The 24479-nt window shown below is 38.9% G+C and overlaps 2 pseudogenes; both read right to left on the minus strand.

Moving 5' to 3' along the window:
• The window catches only part of LOC128119192 (zinc finger protein 431-like), a 62318-nt pseudogene that overhangs the window by 31950 nt on the left and 5889 nt on the right, over positions 1 to 24479 (minus strand).
• The window catches only part of LOC128119191 (zinc finger protein 431-like), a 28437-nt pseudogene continuing 5901 nt past the window's right edge, over positions 1944 to 24479 (minus strand).

Raw genomic sequence — 24479 nt, forward strand, 5'->3', positions numbered from 1 at the left:
GGGTCCAGCCCTCGATAGTCCCCTCCCAGGGTCTGGGAAGAATATACAACCAGCTGATAATGAATCTATGTATATGAAAATCTTTAGTCCATACACTTTATTCTTCTGAGTCAGTTCTCTCTCAACACAGCTTCTATTCTGCTCTCATACCCATCTCCTTTTTTGCCTCATTTCTTTCTACATTTATCTGCTGTCTCCTCTAAGCTTTATCTTAATTCTCTCATATTAGTTCTGCCCCATCTTGTTAACCAACCTTATTAGTTTTTTATTAGTTCTGCCCCATCTAGGTTCTCATCCATCTAGTTCTTTCCCATCTTAGCTCCTCTCCCATCTCCTTCTTTCTCTTCTTGTTCTTTCCCATCTGTCTCTTCCTCATCTTCCATCTTGTTCCTCTAATACTCTCTTTTAGCCCTTTAATCTAGTTCTTCTCCATCTAGTTCTTCTGTTCTCTTTTCTCTGTCTTGTCGTCAAGTTCTCTAGTCAAAATCCTCCTCTCTCTCAGGTCTCCCTCCTCTAGGGTATTCAGTTATAAACCCAAGCTATAGCGATCCTCTGGCTGAGCAAGAGGGTCAGGCTTGAATTCTTTTTTTTTTAAGATTTATTTATTTATTTATTTATTTATTTATTTATTTATTTATTTATTATGTATACAGTGTTCTGTCTGCATGCATCCCTGCAGGCTAGAAGAGGGCACCAGATCTCATTACAGATGGTTGTGAGCCACCATGTGGTTGCTGGGAAGTGAACTCAGGACCTCTGGAAGAGCAGCCAGTGCTCTTAACTTCTGAGCCATCTCTCTAGTCCCCAGGCTTGAATAAAGGCAGGTAAGAATTTTCCTCAGGCAGTGACCACCAGGCTTTCTTTTACAATCCAAAATGGGAGTGGTAAAAGAGGTCATAGTTAATAAATAAAAGATAGCAATATATCATTTTCACTTGCAAATAGGATTTATTATTCAAATAAATAATATTTTTTTTACTCTATTTTACTTTATCCTTGGATGAAAATATGTTTACAATATGAAAAGAAGACATTATTTTACTGATGTAATGTTTCAGCTAATCTTATGTGAGCACCAGTGAGATGGCTCAGTGGGAAATGTCTGCAGTGTGCAAGGCCAGTAACCTCATCTTGATCACCATATGAAAATGGCTAAAAGCAGACCCCACAAAGTTGTCTTCTGGCCACCACATATCTGTCACAGCCAAAAACCCATAATCACATTACACACAAACAGAAATGTTTTTATAAAAAAATAAATCTCATTAATGTTACATCTTGCATCTCTGAATAATTCCCATAAAAGACAGTACTTTAAGATGAAGTGTTAAATGGATAACTGATGGGGACATAAAAATGCATGGAACTTCAAATACTATATACATATCCATAGAACATCAAGCTATATTGTGAAATATATAGTTGATTGCTGATAATTCTACATTATTACATCTCTACCAGATAGATGAAAATGCTGCTGGGTATACACATAAGGCATTTAATGTTTCGTTATATTCTCGTCCATTAAACATTTTAACATTAACATTGTTAAAATGTGTTGACAAAACAGCAAACTCTGGAGGTATATCATCCACCCTTGAACTTGTACTCATTGGGATCATGAGTTCAATTGTATCCTTGACTAATTACTGATAACCAAGCCAGGCTGTATAACAAACAACAACATCTCAAAGGAATTTGCAAAAATATGAAAAAAAAAAAAACAACCCAGGAACAACAACCAACCACCCTTTCAGAGATACCCTTACTTGAAAAATAGGATCACACACTTGTTAATATTTACATGGACCACTTAGATGATGGGCATCCCATTCTATACATTGCAGCAGAAAAATATCTATCACTAAGTGAAAACACAATAGAAGATGAAGAAAAGCAACAGAAGGAATATAAGAACCACAAAAATAACTTCACTAAATCAATTGGCCATCATATAACACACTTTAATATCTACTTCAAATATTGCAAAATAGAAACCATGATGCTGTGATCTCAGCTATCAGTTTTGCGTGAACATGGTAAATGATTTACTTACTTCAAGGTTACAATGAAAAAGAGATGAAACAAGTTTTTTTCTGGAAACTGAAGACAACTGTGATATTTAAAGTCTTTACCAAATCATTTACATGAATAGGGTTTTTCTCTTGAGTTCTTCCATATTTGCTGATATCAAGAGGATATTAAAAGGCTTTAAAATATTTACAGGACTAGAGATATGGCAGAGCAGTTATGACAAGTTTATTCCCCAGACTAAAGTCGGTTTCTTGACAACTTCCTGCAATTCCTGCTACAAGAAGATCCAAGGGTCTAACCTTCTTGGGTACCAGCATGCACATGCACATACCCATACAAAGACACAGTGATATCACATAATTAAAATTAAATCAAATCTTTAAACAAAGTTTCACTCATGAATGTTTTTTCTCATGTAAGCATTCACTCCTGTAACAGAGGTTTTGAGGCTTACTTACAGAGTTTTTCTTCATCTTGAATTGGTTCATGTAACAGAAAGCAAGTCTGTAGGCTTGAAGTCAGGGAAATCAATCCTTCTCAGTTGGTAGTCTCATTTGGGAAGATTTAAAAAATTACTGCTCTGCTGGAAGAAATATGTCACTGGGGGTGGGCCTGAGAGTCTACATCCACAAACCATTTTGAGTTCCCACTCTCTGCTTCATGCTGAAGGCTGAGGATGTGAGTTCTTAGCTTCCTGATTTAGCTGCCATGCCTGACACTTGTTGCCATGACACTTTCATGGTGATCTTGTATCACTCTGGAATCACAGGCCAAATTAAACCCTTTCATAAGGTGACTTAGACATTATGTTTTATCACAACAATAGAAAAGGCACTAATACAAATCCATAAAGTTTTACACCTGGATGAGTTATTTCATGCAATTGAATAAAAGTGTGAAATCTAAAAGGTTACCTTATCTTTTAAATTCATAGGGCTTTTGTTCATGAGTTTGGAGTTGCAAACAAAATAAAGGGGGACAACATAATGCTTGACTAGATTGTTGACACCTGTCAGATTTTTTTTCTTTACAATAAATAATCTTATATAACTGGATGTTATGTTGGCTAAAGATCTTACCAAATCATTTATGATCAGATTGCCTTCTGTATGAGTTTTTTGAGGTCCTCAAAGACTACTCTGATATGCAAAGGCTTTAACATATCAATTACATGATAAAAGATTTACTCTTGTATAAAGAAAACAACTTTACCACACTCTCTACATTTATAGGGTTTCTCTGCAGTATATTTTTTCTCATGATTTCAAAAACTGCTGATGATATATGCAAAGGCTCTATCACACTGATTGCATTTGTAGGGTTTCTCTCCAATGTGTCCTTTTATGCATTCGAAGATGACTGTGAAGCGCAAAAGCTTCAAAACATTGATTACATTCATAAGGTTTCTCTCCAGTATGTATTATTTTATGTATCTGAAGACTACCATGATGTGCAAAGACTTTCCCACATTGATTACATTCATAAGGTTTCTCTCCAGTATGCGTTCTTTTATGAATTTGAAGTTGACCATTACTTGTAAAAGCTTTACCACATTGATCACATTCATAGGGTTTCTCTCCAGTATGTCTTCTTTTATGTATTTGGAGATTACTGTATTGTGCATAGGCTTTACCACATTCATTACATTTGTAGGGTTTCTCTCCAGTGTGTGTTCTTTTATGTGTTTGAAGATGATTGTGGCGTCCATATGCTTTACCACATTGATTACATACATAGGGTTTCTCTCTAGTATGCGTTCTTTTATGTATTCGGAGATAACTGTTATTTGCAAAAGTTTTACCACATTCATGACATTCATAGGGTTTTACTCCAGTATGTGTTATTTTATGTACTCGGAGATTACTCTGGTGTGAAAAGACTTTCCCACATTGATTACATTTGTAGGGTTTCTCTCCAGTATGTGTTCTTTTATGTATTTGCAGATGACTATGACGTGCATAGGTTTTACCACATTCATTACATTCATAGGGTTTCTCTCCAGTGTGTGTCCTTTTATGTACTTGGAGATTACTGTGTTGTGAGAAGGCTTTACCACATTGATTACATTTATAAGGTTTCTCTCCAGTATGTGTCCTTTTATGTTTTCGAAGAAGACCATGACTTGCAAAGGCTTTATCACATTGATTACATTCATAAGGTTTCTCTCCAGTATGTGTCCTTTTATGTATTCGAAGAGTATTACGGTGTGTAAAAACTTTACCACATTGATTACATTCACAGGGTTTTTCTCTAGTATGAATTCCTTCTTGCCTTTGAAGATGCGTGTGATATGCAAAGACTTTAACACATTGAGTATGTTCAGCAGCTTTCTCTCCAGTATTACTTCTTTTGTACCTGCAAAGATAATTGATACATATAAAAGCTTTACCACATTCATTACACCGATGAATCTTTATATCTGTATGAATTAATTTTACAATTTGGTCTAATTGCAAAGAGGGATCAGATCTTAAGGTTTACACTGATGGTATTCCCCTTCATTAAGGGTTCTTCATTTTGTGTCTTTGAAAATACCTGTGAGGGTAAGATCCTTTATTACATGGCTCACATTTATAGCATCCTTTTTATATATGAGATTTTTCACATATTTAAAGAGAACTGGAAGAACTCAGACCTTTACCATATCTACTGCATTCATAAATTTTTCTATAGTATAAATCATACTACATTTTCAAAGTGAACCAGGACAACTAGAAGTATTTATACATTCCAATACTCATAGGGCTTTTCTGTAGTGTGAGTTTTTTGATGCATTCCCAATGAAGTTGGAAAACAAATTAATTGTAAACTTGTATAACATTCAACAAGTCTACTCAACATAGAGACTACTACATATTGTCTAATTGTTCTGGTAAAAAGAGAGAGATATGTTGCTTCTTTCCATATCCCTATGCTCACAGGGCTTGAATCCAGAGCAACATATACCTATTAAAGGAAAAATAACAAATAAAAGGGTTCCATATCACATTCACACAGATTGACTTTCTGTTTCTCAGAAATGTGGTATAGGAATTAAGGCTTCTTCACAAACACCTTCTTGATACTCATAAACTGCCACTCACTAAACTCAGCAAAGTCACTACAAATATATGAGTAACACTAGCTTTACTATGAACTACTTGCTTATTACAAGATTTTGGACATATACTTATCACCTATTCAACATATATACCTTTTCCAACATCTGAGTGGTATAAAAATAAAAGGATTTGCAGTTCTACAGCCTAACTCTCATGGGGCTGTGATTCAAATGGATATGAGTTAAGGCATTATTTCCTTGTCTTCTTTCTTAAAAGAATGACTTGCAAAGACAGATCATCTTTCTGACAATGAGATACATGGATTTGTGAGAATTTAATAATCAATACACTTTAAGACGTGCTTATTTACACGGTTGCTTTCCTTCAAAACTTAAAGTACATATTAAAATTTCTTCAAATGCATATTTATATCAGCTTGCACATGAAAATTACCTTCCATGTCTTCTAGAAGTTTGACAATGTTCTTTAATATTATGGTCTTCCCAATTGTAGCCTAAAATATAGAACCAGAAAATGTATGCTATATTATTAGAAATTGTGCAAAATTTAGGTTACTATCTTCAGCTCACCTTAAAACCATGCCTGATTTATTCACCTCATTCTTCCTTTCTCAATTGAAATTATAGAAGAATATCAATAACCAAGAAACAGTTGTCTCTTTATTCTAAAACATGAAGTAAAATTCAGTCTTACCTATAACAGTGAGGCTCCAGTAAGTCTCCAACATCACATCTTTGTAGAGATTCTTCTGGGAAAGATCCAGCAAAGTCCACTCTTCCCGAGTGAAGTCAACATGCACATCATCATAGGTCACTGCATTCTAAAATATCCCATACATGTGTACAACAAAAAGTGTGATAGTGATAGCATTATAAATGCATAATTCTTTGACAATATATTTATATAATTCCAGTGCTTCCCACACTTATTCCATGATTGAAACTCTAATATAATCACCAAGTTACTTTAGAAGGAAAGTGAATAGGAAGCTCACCTGTCATTTCTTCACCCTTTGAGTAGGATACAGCCTCAAAAGAGAAATGCCAACTAACAGACATAAAAAGAGAGATGAGCAAATAGATCCAGAAAGATCCCTGCATGCCAAGTGATAGGATTAAAGGTGTGTGTTACCATTGCCTGTCTTCTTTGTTTACTAATAATGGCTTGATTTTTTTCCTCTGATCTCCAGGCAAGCTTTATTTATTAAAGCACAAATAAAATATCACCACATTTTAGCACAAATAAAATACCACCACAACAATGTGCTAACCATGATGACCACTGAGAGGTGCTTAACTATGAGGTCATAAGGTTAAATGTCTAAGGGAAATAAAGCATATGAGAAGGAAACTTGTGATAAAACTTTCAGTGAATTATTGTCTAGCTTCTTGGAACAAATTTAAGGAAATAAAACTGAAATTATAAACTTTGTGACTTTCAAGTGAAATAAATACAGAGAGGCTCAAGTTATTCAGGGCAATCTCCTTAACAGCAAAATTGGTGGTCATATTTTCCATTACACCAATGCCACATCTCTGTCCCTAGAACTAAAACTCTCTCTCCACAGAAAGTTCACAAATCAACAAAAACTCAAGGAACTTTTAACACAATATAGTAAACTTTCTGAATATAAAAATTGGTGAAGGTCCATCATTTTCCAGAGAAACAACAATATAATTAGATGATAATAAAACTAACTAGATGGCACCACTGGAAAAAAAAAGAGAGACCTTAAGACACAACTACAAATATAGATCATGGTCCCTTAAACAAGAATAACAAGATTAGAAACAAAATCAAACTCCAAGAAATCACTGGCCAGAACTCATCCTGTGCACTCCCACTCTCTCCTTTGCCAATAATGGAAAATGGGTTGGGTCAAGAGACTATGGCTTTGCATGATGAAAGTACACCAGGGATTACTCATATCTTTTCTCTCAGGCTGAACATCTTCAACCAGGAAAATAACAGCACTGTGAGGGAGGATCACACTACTTTGCCCAGATCTTCTGTTTTAATTTGGCTTCATGATAAGGTCAGTCCTTTATCTAGATTCTTGGTTTTTCTCAGCTGTGTAACCGAGAAATAGCCAGTCAGGACATTCACTGATAATCTAAAATTTATTATGGACTATACTTTGGTAATATCAACTACTGCCAAAGCAGGAAAGTTTTACCTTCCTTCTTGCCCCTCCCTTTCTGCACTGTCACTACATCAGCTTCAAAGTTGGTCAATGAACTCAATTTGTCCACAGGTCCCTCTCGATTAGTTATGTCCCCAATAAAAGTTGGAGAAAATGGGAGCCCACAGAAGTTTCCTTGTGAGATCAGAGTTTGCCTGACACAGCAGAGCTGCATACGGGGATGATTTGACCATGGGCAAGGTCACCAGGTGGCTGGAAGGGTCTGCACTTGGCTGTCCCTGGGTGGAAGTCTTTTGCTCCTCCCCTTGGCATTCCTTTAAAAGCCCTTTGGCAGAGATAGTTGGGGCCTGATGGATAAGGATCCAGGCCCTCCCAAGGCTATTCTATGTTTCGGTCTGTCTCTCTCTCCAGCTATATTTCTATCTAATATTTCCTGCTGCTCCTGTTCAAGAATACCCTGGGGGAAAAGTGGGGGTGGGGTGGCTTCAAACAGGAGATATTGGAGGACACTCATTAACTGGTCTGTTTTTCCTTCTAACTGACCATTCAAGGCCCAGCCTGGAAGGAGTTGCAGGACTGTCTCCCCAGCACTGGCAGCAGAGGCAGGATTAGCTGTCTTCAAATTAATTTTCAATTACATAGCATGAGGCAAGCCTAAGTTACAGAAGCCATTACTCTAAACAGAAATAGTCACCAGCACTTGAGAAAAAATGAATGAAATTCTTAATGACAAAGAAACATTGGAAAACATAAGCAAATAAATATTAGAACAGTAGTGTTCTTTAAAGAAAATGAAATTTAAAAATGATGCCAATAATTGGCTTATTTAATGATAAAGATACTTAAAGACTAAAGAAAAAAAAGAGATATATTGAGATTGAAAAGGAGTAGGCCCTTCCCTAGTAGCAGGAATGTCATTAATAAGAGACTAAATGATCTTGCCCATATGTGCATGTTGGCTTCTAAGATCTGTAACCTGACTCACAGATTTATAATCAATGGTCTGTGTCTCAAACCTCTGAACTGACTTAACTGTTTCAAGCAGGACTGAACATATTTGCATAGGAGAGTTCCCTCATTGGAAAGTCGGTAGTCATTGGATCAAGCTTATCTTCCTAAATTATACACCCACCAATCTAGTCTGTCTTCATTCACATGACATAAATTAATACATGATAGGAAAAACAAAGACACTGACCCTGCTACAATCAGGTTTTTTTTTTTCCATAATGGAGACTCCAACAGCTGATTGACTACACTGTTTTCCCCTTCAGTGTATACAATAAACTATTCCTCCTATTCTGGTCTGAAGGCAGAAACCATGCTCCACACACAAAACCTTTTCCTGTGACTGCAATGGATAGTCAACAACATGACTCAAATGGACAGTTTTACAACTCTGAGGTGGTACAGTCATTCTAGAATTTTGAAGGTGTAATATAGAGGACAGCAAGGTCATTGACCTAAAGAGCAGCAGACCAGGATCAAGGCCACCTGAGTGAACATAAGAGAGTGTGTCACAGAAACATTTTTCTAAAAGGCTGCAAGTTCTCTCAGCCAGTCACCCCAGTCTCTAGGCCCTAGGGATGGGGCATAACCCATGCTCCCCTACCCCCACCAACTGCAGCCCCAGTTGCAGGCCAGCAGGCAAGACTATTGCAAGCAGGCTTGCCCACCTTTCCCCCTCATTGAACCCTGTAATCTACAAGCCCCAATCCATCCCCAAAACCCATCCATCCCCCAAGACCTAGACTTGGTAAACTCTGATTGGACCAAGAGGTGAGTGACTGTTCTCCCAGATGGTCACCCCAGCCTCTAGGCCTGTGCCCCCACACTCCCAGTTGCAGGCCAGCAGGCAAGACTCCTGCAGGAAGTCCTGTCTACCAACCCCCCCACTGGATCCTATAATCTACAAGCCCCACTCCCTCCCCCAAACCCACCTATGCCCCGAGATCACAGCTGCTCCCTAAGTCACAGACTACACCAGTCTGATTAGACCAAGAAGGGAATGACTGTTCTCTCAGCTGGTCAGCCCAGTCTCTAGGACCTAGGACCCAAGGCACAACCTGTCCCCCAACCCCCACCCATTGCAGCCCTAGCTGCAGGTCAGCAAGAAAGACTCCTGCTGGCAGGCCTTCCCATCACCCATTGGACTCTGTAATCTACAAGACCCATGCTGAGCACAAACCCACCCATGTCCTGAGACCACAGCAGCTCACTGAGACACAAACACTGCTTGCACCAATGGGAGGAAGAGGTGGCTAGATGCCAGTGCAAGGATACATTCAAAAACATAAAGTGCAATATGGCACCACTAGAACCTAGTGGTTCCACTACAGTAAGAGCTGAACATGCTAACACAGAAGAAGCAGAAGGGAGACACAGAATCTGCCAGCTCTGCTTGAACTAGGAGGTGAGTGATTCCTCTTCCACCTAGAGAGTCCTGCCTCTAGGATCTAGGTTCTGGGGCACAATGTGTGTCCCTCCCAACTCCATCCATCAATGCCCCAGTTGCCAGCCAGAAGGAAAGACCCCTTCCGGCAAGGCTTACTAACAACACCCCACATTGGACACTGCAATCTACAAGACCCACTCCCTATACCAAAACCACCCATCCTGTGACCTCAGCTGTTTCCTAAGACACAGAACCCACCAGCTCTCATTGGACCAAGAGTAGCTTTTTCAGACACAGAATCTCTTGCACCTATTGGAGGAAGAGATGGGTAGACGCCAGTGCAAAAATACATATAACAACATAAAGAGCAATATGGCACCACCAGAATCTAGCAGTTCTACCACAGCAAGACTTTAACATCACAACAGAGAAGCAGAAGAAAGTGATCTTAAAAATAACTTTATGAAGATGATAGAGGTCTTTAACGAGGAAATGAAAAATTCCTTTAAAGAAATTGAGGAAAAGACAAACAAAAAACTGGAAGAAATCAGTAAATCCCACAAAGTCAAGAAAACCGAGAAAAACCAATTAACAGGTGAAGGAAATAGTTCAAGATGTGAAAATTGAATTAGAAACAATGAAGAAGACACAAACTGAGGGAATGCTGGAAATAGAAAATCTGATTAAATAAACAGGAGCTACATATGCAAGCATAACCAACAGAATACAAGAGATAGAAGAGAGACTCTCTGGTGTGGAGGATACAATAGAGGAAATAGATTCATCAGTCAAAGAAAACACTAAAGCCAAAAAAGTCATCACACAAAATATCCAGGAAATCTGCGACACCATGAAAAGGCCAAACATAATAGAGATAGAGGAAAGGGAAGAATACCAGCTCAAAGGTACTGAAAATATATTCAACAAAATCATAGAAGAAACTTTTCCAGCTTAAAAAAGGAAATACTTATGAAGATACTAGAAGCTTATAGAACACCAAACAGACTAGACCCCAAAAAAAGTCCCCTCGCCACGTAATAGTCAAACTACTAAACATACAGAATAAAGAAAGAATATTAAGAGCAGCAAAAGAAAAAAGGCCAAATGACTTATAAAGGCAGACCCATCAGAATAACACCTGACTTCTCAATAGACTCTGAAAGACAGAAGGTCCTGCACAGGTGTTATACAGACACTAAGAGACCACGGATGCCAACCCAGACTACTATGCCTAGCAAAACTTTCTATCACCATAGAGAGAGTGCACAAGATATTACAAGACAAAACCAGATTTAAAAAATACCTATCCACAAATCCAGCCCTACAGAAAGCACTAGAAGGAAAATTCCAACCTAAGGAAGTTAGATGCACATATGAAAACACAGGAAATAGATAACCCCACAGCAGCAAATCCCAAAGAAAGGAAATACATGCACACTACCACCAAAAGATAACAGGAATTAGCAATCACTGGTCATTGATATCTCTTAATATCAATGAACTCAATTCACCTATAAAAAGACAAGGATAAAAGAATGAATACGAAAACAGGATCCATCATTTTGCTGCATACAAGAAACACCTCAAATTCAAAGACAGACACTACTTCGGAGTAAACGTCTGGGAAAAGACTTTCCAATCAAATGGACTTAAGAAGCAAGCTGGTGTAGCTATTCTAATATATAACAAAATAAACTTCAAATTAAAATCAATCAAAAGAAATCAGATGGACAATACATATTCATCGCAGGAATAAACCCACTGAGATGAAGTCTCAATTCCTGAACATTTATGCCCCAAATACAAAGGACACCAACATATGTAAAAGAAACATTACTAAGGCTTAAATCATACATCAAACCCCATACACTAGTAGTGGGAGACTTCAACAGCCCACTCTCACCAATGGACAGGTCTGCCAGACAGAAACTTAACAGAGAAATAAGGGAACTAACAGAAGTTATGGCTCAAATGGACTTAATAGATATCTACAGAACATTCCACCCTAACACAAAAGAATATATCTTCTCAGCACCCCGTGGAACCTTCTCGAAAATCTACCACATACTCAGTCACAGAGCAAATCTCAACAGACACAAAAAAAATTGGAATAACCTCCTGTATTTTATCAGACCACCATGGCATAAAGTTAGAAATCAACAACAGTACAAATTACAGAAAACCTACAAACTCATGGAAACTAAACAATGCCCAACTTAATTATCACTGGGTCAAGGAAGAAATAAGAAAGAAATTAATGACTTCTTAGAATTCAATGAAAATGAATGTACTACATATCCAAATTTATGAGACACTATGAAAGCAGTGCTAAGAGGAAAATTAAATGCCCACATAAAGAAGTTAGAGAAATCTCATACTAGCAATTTAACAGCACACCTGAAAGCTCTAGAACAAAAATAAGCAAACTCACCCAGGAGAACTAGACACCAGGAAATAATCAAATTGAGGGCTGAAATCAATAAAACAGAAACAAAGAAAACAATACAAAGAATCAATGAAACAAAGAGTTAGTTCTATGAGAAAATCAATAAAAGAGATAAGCCCTTATCCAAACTAGACAAAAGGAAAAGAGAGAACATCCATAATTAACAAAATAAGAAATAAAAAGGAGACATAACAACAGACAATGAGGAAATTCAGAGAATCATCAGGCCATACTTCAAAAACCCTGTACTCCACAAAATTGGAAAATCTAAAAGAAACGAATAATTTTCTGGATAGGTACAATATACCAAAATTATATCAAGACCAGATAAACAATTTAAATAGACCTATAACCCCTAAGGAAATAGAAACAGTCATTAAAAGTTTTCTAACTAAAAAAAGCCCAGGACCAGATAGATGGTTTCAGCACAGAATTCTACCAGAATTTCAAAGAGCTAATACCAAATCTCTTCAAATTGTTCCACACAATAGAAACAGAAGGAACATGACCAAACTCTTTTTCTGAGGCTACAATTACCCTGATACCCAAACCACACAAAGATGTAACAAAGACCAATTACAGACCAATCTCCCTCATGAACATTGATGCAAAAATCCTCAATAAAATATTGGCAAGCTGAATCCAAGAACACATTAAAAAAATTATCCTCCATGACAAAGTAGGCTTCATCCCAGAAATGCAAGGATGGTTCAACATACAAAAATCTGTCAATGTAATACACAATATAAACAAATTTGGAAGAAAAAAATTACATGACCATCTCATTATATGACAAAACAGCCTTTGACAAAATCCAACAACCCTTCTGGATAAAGGTCTTGGAAAGATCAGGAATACAGGGAACATATCTAAACATAATAAAGGCAATTTACAGCAAGCCAACAGCCACTATCAAATTAAATGGGGAGAAACTCAAAGAATCTCCACTAAAATCAGGAACAAGAGAAGGCTATCCACTCTCCCCACACTATTAAACAAAGTACTCAAAGTTCTTGCTAGAGCAATAAGACAACAAAAGGCGATCAAGGGGATACAAATTGGAAAGGAAGAAGTCAAACTTCCATTCTTTGCAGATGATATGACAGTATACATAAGTGACCCCAAAAATTCTACCAGGGAACTCCTACAGCTAATAAACACCTTCAGAAATGTGGCAGAATACAAGATTAACTCAAAAAAAAAAAAAAAAAAAACAGTAACTCTCCTATATACAAATCAACAGGCCATAAAAGAAATCAGAGAAACATCACCCTTTATAATAGCCACAAATCATATAAAATACCTTGGGATCACACTAACTAAGCAAGTGAAAGACCTGTATGACAAGAACTTTAAGTCTCTTTAGAAAGAAATTAAAGAAGATATCAGAAAATGGAAAGATCTCCCATGCTCATGGATTGGATAGGTAAGATTAACATAGTAAAAATGGAAATCTTACCAAAATCAATCTACAGATTCAATGCAATCCCCACCAAAATCCCAACACAATTCTTCACAGAACTGGAAAGAACAATACTCAACTTCATATGGACAAACAGAAAACCCAGGATTGTTAAAATGATTCTATACAATAAAGCAACTTCTGGAGGCATCACCATCCCCAACCTCAAGCCCTACTATAGAGCTATAGATAAACAAAATAAAATAAGACAAAAACAAACAAACAAACAAACAAAAACCCCAGCTTGGTATTGGCATAAAAACTGACTGGTGGATGAATGGAATCAAATTGAAGATCCTAACATCAACCCACACACTTATGAACACCTGATTTTTGACAAAGAAGGCCAAAACTGTACAATGGGAAAAAAAAAAAAGAAAGCATCTTCAACAAATGATGCTGGCATAACTGGATGCCAACATGTGGAAGATTGCAAACAGATCCATATCTATCATTATGCACAAAACTCAAATACAAGTGGATCAAAGACCTCAACATAAATCCAGCTACACTGAACCTGAAAGAAGAGAAAGTAGGAAGTAGCCTTAACACATTGGCTCAGGAGACCACTTCCTAAATAAAACACCAGTAACACAGATACTGAGAGCAACAATTAATAAATAGGACCTCCTGAAACTGAGAAGCTTCTGTAAGGCAAAGGACATGGTCAATAAGACAAAATGACAGCCTATAGAATAGGAAAAGATCTTCACCAACCCCACATCTGACAGCGCTGATCTCCAAAATATATAAAGAATTCAAGAAACTAGACATCAAAATAACAAACAATCCAACTTAAAAACGGGCTACAGATCTAAACAGAGAACTCTCAACATCCTTAGTCCTCAGGGAAATGCAAATCAAAACAACTCTAAGATACCATCTTACACCTGTCAGAATGGCTAAGATCAAAAACACTGATGATAGTTTATGTTGGAGAGGATGTGGAGCAAGGGAAACACTCTTCCACTGCTGGCGGAGTACAAACTTGTACAGCCACTTTGGAAATCAGTATGGCAACTTCTCAGAAATTTGGGAATCAATCTACTTCAAGATGCAATGATACCACTCTTGGGCATATACCTAAGGCATGCTCAATCGAACCACAAGGACACTTGCTCAACTATGTTCATAGCAGCATTATTTGTAATAGCCAGAACCTAGAATCAAACTAAATGCCCTTCAACTAAAGAATGAATAAAGCAAAGGTGGTACATATAGACAATGGAGTATTACTCAGCTGTAAAGAACAATGATATCATGAAATTTGCAGGCAAATGGATGGAACTTGAAAATATCCTGAGTGAGGTAACCTAGACTCAGAAAGACAAACATGCTATGTACTTACTGATAAGTGGATACTACATGTAAAGCAAAGGATAACCAGACTACAACCCATAGTTCCAGAGAAGCTAGAAAACAAGAAGGACCCTAAGAGGGATGAATGGATCACCTTGGGAAGGGGAAATAGATGAGATCTCCATGAGTAAACTGGGGATGGGAGGACAATAGAGGGGAGAGGATGGGGGACAAGAACATGAAATAACAGGATGGTTGAGGTGAGGGAGGGTTGGAATGGGAGAGCAATGAAAGTGATCTTTATAAAGGGAGACATTATGGAGTTAGGAAGAAACCTGATACTAGGGAAATTCCCAGGAATCCACAAAGACAACCCCAGAGTAGACTGCTAGCAATAGGGGAGAGTGCCTCAACTGGCCTACTCCAGAGCCTTCATCCAGTAACTGATTGTGGGGGGCCTGCCCCCAATTTTTCCCTCCAGGGTACTCTTGAGCAGGGAGAAATGAGGAATATGTGATAAAAATATAGAGGGAGAGAGACAGAAACATGATAGCCTTGGGAGGGACTGGGTAAAAACCCACCAGCCCTTCTATCTCTACTAAAGGGCTTTTAAAGGAATGCCAAGGAGTGTAGCAAAAGATCATCATAGCCAAGTGCAGACCACCCCAAACACTCAGTGACCATGCACATGGTCAAGCCATCCCCTAATGCAGCCCTACTGTGTAAAGCAAGCTCAGATCTCACTAGAAAGTTTTTGTGGGCTCCCACAGGTCCGTCCTCTATTTTTTAAAGAGCCTATCAGGCCCCATCAGATAGCCTGAGGTCTATATTAGGTCATCCCCTTCAGCCAGACAACCCTTACCCATCTTGGACTTTCCATCAAATGCCCTCTGGCTTAGGTTGGGAAGCTGGCAAGAGAAAGTTGCTCATCCTTGACTCTCAGTCTCTGGTAGGAGGGAGTACTGAGCTAACTTAGCTCTGGCCCAGGTTCCTATTGAGTTTACAACCTCCACAGTAATATGCATAGTTGCCACACCTCCCAGTACAGGAGTAGAGGATTATAAAGATGGTATATCTTTTTTGGAATGAGTCTTAAGATGTTTATAACAGCCTTAGCTAAGATGTTTATAACAGCCTTAGCTGTGCAAACCACATCAGACAAATTACAAACTTAAAGAATCCCTTAGCTTTTACCAAACTCTGGTTCATTAACATCAACATAATTCTAGTATACATGTTACATATTTACAACTATCATGACTATTTACTATACATATTTATAACTAGCATGGCCATTTACTATATGTATTTACACTTCTTACACTTACATCACTATACATATTACAACTTTTTTTGTTTTTTTTTTTTCAAGACAGGGCTTCTCTGTGTAGCTTTGGAGACTTTCCTGAAACTCACTCTGTAGACCAGGCTGGCTTCAAACTCACAGAGATCTACCTGGCTCTGCCTCGTGAGTGCTGGGATAAAAGGTGTGAGCCACCAATGCCAGCTCCATATTTACAACTCTTTATAATCTTACTTATTTATACTTCTTACAAACTTATATTCAAGAGCAAACTATGTAATTATCTTATAAACTTATATTCGTAAGGAAACTCTATTAGCACATATCTCTTAGAAGAACTATTTACCAACCTTATATTTAAGAGGAAACTCTATAACTATACAGACATCTAGAACTAAGTTACACTAGTAAGCATCTAAAAGAGATTTCTTAACATTTAGAAGAGATTTCTTAGCTAAACTATTAACAAGACAAGAATACACAAATCATTTCTAAAGTTCAGAATTTATAGTAAAATTCAGAGTTTATAGTCAGCTTTGATATCATGCCTAAAGATCTTGAGTGTTTTAAACAAGAGTCTAATTTGGCTCTCTCAACCCTGTGATTTAGTGAGTTCTGTTGCTATGGAGTTGTAACACTTGTTGCTGGGGGGCTGGAACACTCTCAGGAAAATGTCACTCCCCAAAGTCACCATTCCTGCTGAGCTCTCTCAGCCATTCTGTAGCCAGCAGAGATGCGCTCAGTGATAGACTGTTTCTAACTAGGGGCTGTCCCTTTACCTAACTCATTGCAGCTCCCCTGTGCCACAATTCAGACAAATGTTTCTGTTACAGTAGAACTTTCAGTTTGCTCTACCAAAAAGCCTTGCCTCAGAGTGAGGGTGAAATTACTGTTCTGAGCTGCCATAAAGCTCTTAGCAAAAATTCCTTGTGCAGCTAATACACACTATCTCAAGCCTGCATTGATTTGCTACTAGTCAGACAAAAGCAGTGTGGCTTTGAGCTCCATTTCTTTTCAGCTTTTCATTGGAGTTGATATTCAGCAAACTCTCAATTTTCCCCCTTCTTAATTTTTAAAAATTGCCTTTTAAGTTTACCATGAGCATTTTTTAATGATATCAATGTTTTTCTCTTGAATCTTAAGCCTCACTCAATCTCTCAAGCTCCTGAAGCAATCTCCCAGTGTAAGGGCCATTTTTCCTTGTTTTCTAAAGGGTTTCAAAGTGGCTTGTTGATAAACAGTATTAGCACTTCAATAATCTCCTTAGAGGCAAGCTGCTCACCTGTTCTTCATTCTCATGAGGTAAAATTAAGCTTTCTAACATTGCTTTGAAGAAAAAAAACCTGCATTCGGAGCTGAAAAAAGAGTTTCTGAGCAGTATCACCATTTTAATCTGATAAAACTACATTTCCCATAATGCCTTTCTCTATATCGCCATGCTGTTCCATTAGGTACTATGTTTCCCAGACTGCCTTTTGAACTACATTTCCCAGGTTGTCTTTCCGGTACTCCACACTTCCCGTTTCTGGTTACATGGCTAAAGTCAAATTTCAAGTTTTTGTTCTTTCACCACAGGAGATCTTTTTCTTCCCTAAGCTTGCATTGACAGGTGTATTTCCTTCACCTGACACTGTCCCCAAGCGGGTTGCATCCGTCTGCCCACACACACTCAGTGCTTTTTGCCAGAAGCAAAAACCCTTCAGGGCTTCACTCCCTCTGCTCACCAGGTCAGTGAAGGAGAAAATGAAAGCATTTGAAACAGAGCTTTTTCAGAAAGGTCCTTTCCCCAATAGAAAAGAGAGCTTTTTCAGAGAAAGTTTTTTCATAGCTCATGCCCTGCCTCCTTCACTGCAGGGAGGATTTCAAAGCTTCCACTGCTTCCTCCACACCAGCAGACCCTCCCCAGGTCCTGAACAGCCTATGATGCAGCTTCACCTTGGGGAAGCTATCCCTGCCTTGGCTTTCTGCCTGCACTTTCCCGAGCATCTAGGGCTAGGCTATCTAGCCTCAGGGGATTTCTGTCTAGGGTATGAAGTATCTGCTGTTTTACTAACACTAGCTCGAAAGAGACAGTGCTAGCAGAAAGAATTTGTCTTGTTCCAAGAGGTCTTTTTGTTTTTTTCTTAGAGCAAATGACAGATGATTTCCAGGTGAGTTAAATTCTTGCCCTTACAGAAAGAGAATCTGAGAAAGAAAGTTCTGAAAGGCTTTTAGTTTTTTAAAGAGAGATTAAGTTTTTCCCAAGAAAGTTTTCAGTTTTTGAGAGAGAAAGACCACCAAGTTTTCTGAAAACTTCAGTTCTCTAAACTTTGGCTTCATGGCAAAGAGGAAACTAATTCTGTTGTTATGGTGTTGTACAAGTCTTCTCAGGCTCTGCTGGTGGAGTGGAGGGTTTTGTTTCTCCCACATATGCCTCAGAAAAAATTTTCTCCTGTGTTTTAGAGCTTAGATCTAAACTATCCCAAATCAATGCCCACAGGCCAAAGGCTTCCACAGGAATCCTTTCTGGTTCATATTCTTCATAATGTTTTTTGCATTTCAACCCCAATTCATGCCCAGGAGTCTGCATTCAAAGTCCCATATTCAGATAACCAAGGACACAGTTCTTCTATGAACTCCAAAAACCTCTGTACTTACCTTAACCCCTCTATTTTTTAATCTTTCTACAAGTGACTCTTCAAAGGTTTGCTTACTATTTTCATGCCCCATTTTAACACTAAGGAAATTCTACTCTTATTCAAAATTTTTCTCACACTATATTCCTATATTCCACCTTTCATAATTTTTATAGATATAAGAGAGAGAAAGAAAGAAACTTTGATAAAGAGATATATCTATGCTGCAGCCTTATTCAGTTGTCTTTCAGCCCCTCATTCTTCCTCCACCTTCACTTTCACTACAAAACTGGACCAGTTCAACTGCTTCTCATGGGGCTTTCTCCTCAAGCTTTGCCAAGTCCCTGGGTCCCAGTTCAGTGGCTCCATGTGTGGGAGACCAGTTCCCACATTTATTTACCCCATGGACTCTTGAGGGGTGAGGAATAAGAGATTTAGATAGAAATATAGAGGGGAGAGAAAAAGATAGAAACACAGGATAACCTCCAGTGAGTCTGGATCCTTATCCACCAACCCCTTCTGTCTCTACTAATGGGCTTTTAAAGGAATGCCAAGGGGTGGCACAAAAGACCTTCCCCCAGCACAGCCAAGTGCAGACCATCCCAAACACCTGATGACCATGCACATGATCAAGCCATCCATCCCCTAATGCAGCCCTGCTGTGTAAAGCAAGCTCAAATCTCACAAGGAAGCTTTTGTGGGCTCCCACAACTAATGGAAGCAGATGTAGAGATTCACAGCCAAGCAACAGGCCAAGCTCTGGGAGTCCAGTTGAAGAGAGGGAAGAGGAATTATTATATGAGCAAGGTGGATCAGGATCATGATGGGGAAATCTACAGAAATCTACAGTGCTCTTAACCACTGAGCCATCTCTCCAGCCCCAACTTTGACCATCTTAATGGTGCTGGTGAAACGAACAATGGTATTGTCAACAAGCCTGAGCTTGACTCATTGGGTAATATTAAACTTATAGAATTTGACAGGAAGAGTCCCAGTAACAAATGAACCAAGCTCGTGGGAACTCAAACTTTAGACCAACAGCTGTGGAACTGGCATGGGACTGGACTAGGCCCTCTGCAGATGGGAGACAGTTGTGTAGCTTGGTCTGTTTGAAAGGCCCCTGGCAGTGGGATCGGGATCTATCCCTGGTCCATGAGCTAGCTTTCTGGAGCCCATTATATATGGTGGGACACCTTGCTCAGCCTTGATGCAGGGGGGAGGGGCTTGGACCTGCCTCAACTTTGCTGACTCCCCATGGGAGCCCTTACCCTTTTGGAGGAGGGGTTGGGGGGTAGGTCAGGGGAAGGTTTGAGGGGAGCAGGAAGAGGGATGAGAGGGGGATCTGTGGTTGGTTTATAAAATTAATTTTAAAAAATTTTTTAAAAAGAAAATTAGGTGATTTACAATCATAATGTAGTTAACCCAATATATTGGATTTACACTTTCAAAAGGATAGTAATAGCCTTAGGATTACTTTACTCAGCACTGGTGCTAACTGGGCATTATACTTCTGCCCAAACAGAGAGGGAAATAAACATGGCAAGGCAGAACCATAACAAATTACACCCTATGACTCATAGAAACTTCAACAAGAAAATGAAAGAGAATATAAGATGGAACAACTCTATGGTATTGATCTGCTCGGCCAAGACACCCAGGACACTGTTCTTGGGACTCTTCCTGTTCCTGGGACTCTTCCTGTCAAATTCTATAAGTTTAATATTACCCAATGAGTCAACCTCAGGCTTGTTGACAACACCATTGTTCATATCACGATCACCAACACCATTAAGATGGTCAAAGTCGAGGCTGGAGAGATGGCTCAGTGTTTAAGAGCACTGACTGTTCTTCCAGAGGACTTGAGTTCAGTTACCAGCACCCACATGGCAGCTTAAAACTGTCTGTAACGCCAGTTCCAGGGGACCTAAAACCCATGGCAAAACACTAATGCACATAAAATAAAATTTAAAAAATTAAAAAAAAAAAGTTGGCCAAAGTCAGAGACGTCACTTTCATCAGCAACCATATCTGCAGTACCAGGAACAATAAATGAAACAGCCACCATACCAACAGCAACTATAACAAACAAGCCAAGAGTAAAGCATGATATTGGTGACTTACCCTGCTACCCCTTGGACTGATTCCCACTAGAATCTCACATACACTAGGAATGCAGTCAATGTTCCATATGTTCATTGTGAAGCTATTGGGAATACAGTTTGGTATCACTATTGTGATGAATGAGAAAGGCTAATGCCCATATTGCACCAATATTGAGAACTATAGACACCAATGACCAAGAGGATGCTGAGAACACAAATTTTTAGGAAAGAAACACATTGAAATGCCATTTAACATAGATTTGTAGAAATATCACAGTAACATCAGCCATCTACAACTTCTACTGAAGAGAAATAGCTTCTGGAAGGAAGGAACATTGTCAAGAGTTTGTGTTTCCTTGCCAGGTGGTGGTGGCACATGCCTTTAATCCCAGCACTCAGGAGGCAGAGCCAGGCAGATCTCTGAGTTCAAGGCCAGCCTGGTCTACAGAGCAAGATCCAGGACAAGCACCAAAACTACACAGAGAAACCCTGTCTCAAAAAACAACACCAAAAACAAAAACAAAAACAAACAAACAAAAAAAAACCCAAAATGAGAAATAGCTCTTAAATCATCCTTCTACCTTACAAGGAACAACCAGGGAAGAATAAGATTTGAAATGCCAAACACAGAAATAGTAACAAACACAAAATTCCTCCCAGCATTTTTGTCCTCATATTTATGGCAGATGAACCCTGTATATTTATTGACTACCAGTACAATAAAACTACCAGGATTGCAAATGAAAATGTATACAACTATCCAGATTGAGACCAGAATGAGGAGCCAGTTTGCTTGACTGAGGAGACATCAACATCAACCACAACCAACCCATGTGAACCCATAATTTGGCATAACTGTGCCTTTGACCCAGACACTGATAGGAAAACACCATGCAAACATTTTCTCTCTTGTAATACAATACCATTACCATATGGATTCAAACGCCGAAATTCATATTTTTGGACTATACCAAGAACTGAGTATGTCAAATGTGACTGTAGTGTTTGTGGCCAAATTTCCCAACATACCCTACTATGATGAGATGGACATATGGAATAACCACCTGCTAGGGAAGGCAGAAAATGATTCATTTCCTGTAGAGAGCTGCGTGCAGCCGTGCCTCCTAGATGGCGCTGGCTTCCGCCTTCCACCCTCCCGACAGTGAGTGCTCTCTGAAAAACAACTCTGAAAAACAACTCCTTATTTGGCTAAGGCTGGGATCTGGCTTGCTTCCACGTACCTGGACCTATCCGTGGTACCCACGTGGCAGACTGGGGTAGGCTACCCAGAGGCTATTTAAGTTGTAGGTTGGCTCTCCCCGGGGTCAGAAGATTGTTTCAAGGTACCTGAATAAACTGCTTGGAGAAGAGCCTGGTGTTGTGTCTTCCTTGCTGGTCGAGGCGGACGTGACAATCTCCACCTATTAATGACTGGCTGGAAATTACAGCACTGGGGACAGAACACTACAGATTTCCATGACCTTGACTGACCAGCTGCTACAACCCTTCACATCTTACAACACTGAAGCCCCACCACCTGAGGAGAACTCATGCAGACACCCAGACCCTTTGTACATGCATGGTGTTCTACACAACTCAGATTATACCTTAGCATAGCCAGCCATATTTTCTACAGACATGGCCTATATACCACCACAGTTTTTAGTGCAAAAGGCCTCAACCCTCATACGAGAATCTTTGGGATGATTATCAACCAATGCAAAGAGGACTAATGTACTGACTAATGTCTCCTCTTACATATGGGATGATTTTTCAATGCAATCACCCAGTTCATACTGGACTTGTGAGGGCAAGTTCATTCAAATTGCTTTGCTGTCCATCAAGGGCTCCAACTTCAACTGGACCACCACTATACGTTTAATACACCACCAATAAAACAACAAGTCTAAGTGGTGGAAGAGACAATGGAGTAACCTAACTGACCTATCAGTCTTTTTCATACACCACTCTCAGAAGATTTACAACTTGACAACTACATTTGCTGACACATTTTTAAGGAAAATTATGAAACCAAAGGAACAAGGGACTTCACTAATTATCAGTGACATACTGGAACCCATTTTTATAACAAAAAGAAAGAAAGCAAGAAAGCAAGAAAGCAAGAAAGCAAGAAAGCAAGAAAGCAAGAAAGAAAGAAAGAAAGAAAGAAAGAAAGAAAGAAAGAAAGAAAGAAAGAAAGAAAGAAAACCTGCTTGCCAAATGAGGAAGGATTTTTGTAGTTGTAATACCATGCATGCATTCCATGACAATGAAACAACAGACTTTCCACTTCCTCAGGAAGTAAGTTTGCAGCAAGAAAACCTTTACAATTGATGGTTGCTGGAGCTATGTTGGTTGGCTCCTTACTCAGAGCTTACTATGCCTAGCATCTTCTATTCTTTCAGACATCAATGCAGATACAGCAGACATCAGAAATCTTACTGAAGAACAAACATTGGCTATTAACACCTTGTCTGATGGACTAACTACTACTCAAAAAAACTGATTGCAGGCCTTAATTTGAAACTAAATGTATTAAAGCAATCATTGGCAGAGTCTAACAAATACACAGCTGACAGTTTGTGGAAACTAGCTGTATACAAACAAATCTCTCAAAATTATCTCCTACAACTTTTCAGAAGAACAAAGAAATGAATGTATCCAAGCAAGACTCTTTTCAATGAGCACACAGACCTATCTCATCCCTTTTCTACAGGATTTGGAATGAAAACAGTGATCCATAAGTCTATACTGGACCCAAGGCAAACCTCTTGGTGTGAGCATGGATTCTACAAAATATATTTACTCTTAGTCTATATGAACAATACAGTACCGGCTTAGCACATACACTCATTGCCTAGGAAACCTGGGGATGGATTTGTTGTACCCACTGATTCTTTCTTACCTATGGACTGGTTAGACTAATACAGAGGGTATCTACTACACAGAGGAACACACCATCTCACTTGGAGCCAACATCTTTGTTGCCACCCACTCTGCCCAGTGAGCTCCAAATGTCAGAACTGACCCCTTAGGTATTTGAAAATCAACTCACAGACCTTAGCAATGGAGTCTTTACTGCATGCTCCATGAAGGTTTTCAACCTCACAGTTGACATCTATAACATCATCAGAAACATCTTGGATTTCACTTTTTTTTCCCCCAGAACCTGGTTGTCTGGCTATATACAATGCTACTAGAGTTACAGCTCCTTTCTAAGGACAGGTAAGCATGTCTAAGATCTCTAGCTTAACCCTGGAACAGAGACATGTTTTTGACTCAGGTACCCTATATAATAATGAACCTGAACCTTTCCTGTTCTGGTCCAAATTTTCAAATTGCTGTGAAATTGTTAATAATTCTTATATGTAGTCCCCATCAGCACTGTGTGCACATCAAGAACCAGGGGATAGAATGTAATGAGCATAGTTTTTTAGCCGGGGCAGTGGTGGCACATGCCTTTAATCCCAGCACTCGAGAGGCAGAGGCAGGTGGATCTCTGTGATTTCGAGGCCAGCCTGGTCTCCAAAGCGAGTTCCAGGAAAGGCGCAAAGCTACACAGAGAAACCCTGTCTCGAAAAATTAAAAAAAAAAAAAAAAAAACACCTTTTAGGTATG

Source organism: Peromyscus californicus, unplaced genomic scaffold (genome assembly GCF_007827085.1).
Source record: "Peromyscus californicus insignis strain IS unplaced genomic scaffold, ASM782708v3 Scaffold_23__1_contigs__length_62951481, whole genome shotgun sequence".
Classification (NCBI taxonomy): Eukaryota; Metazoa; Chordata; class Mammalia; order Rodentia; family Cricetidae; genus Peromyscus; species Peromyscus californicus.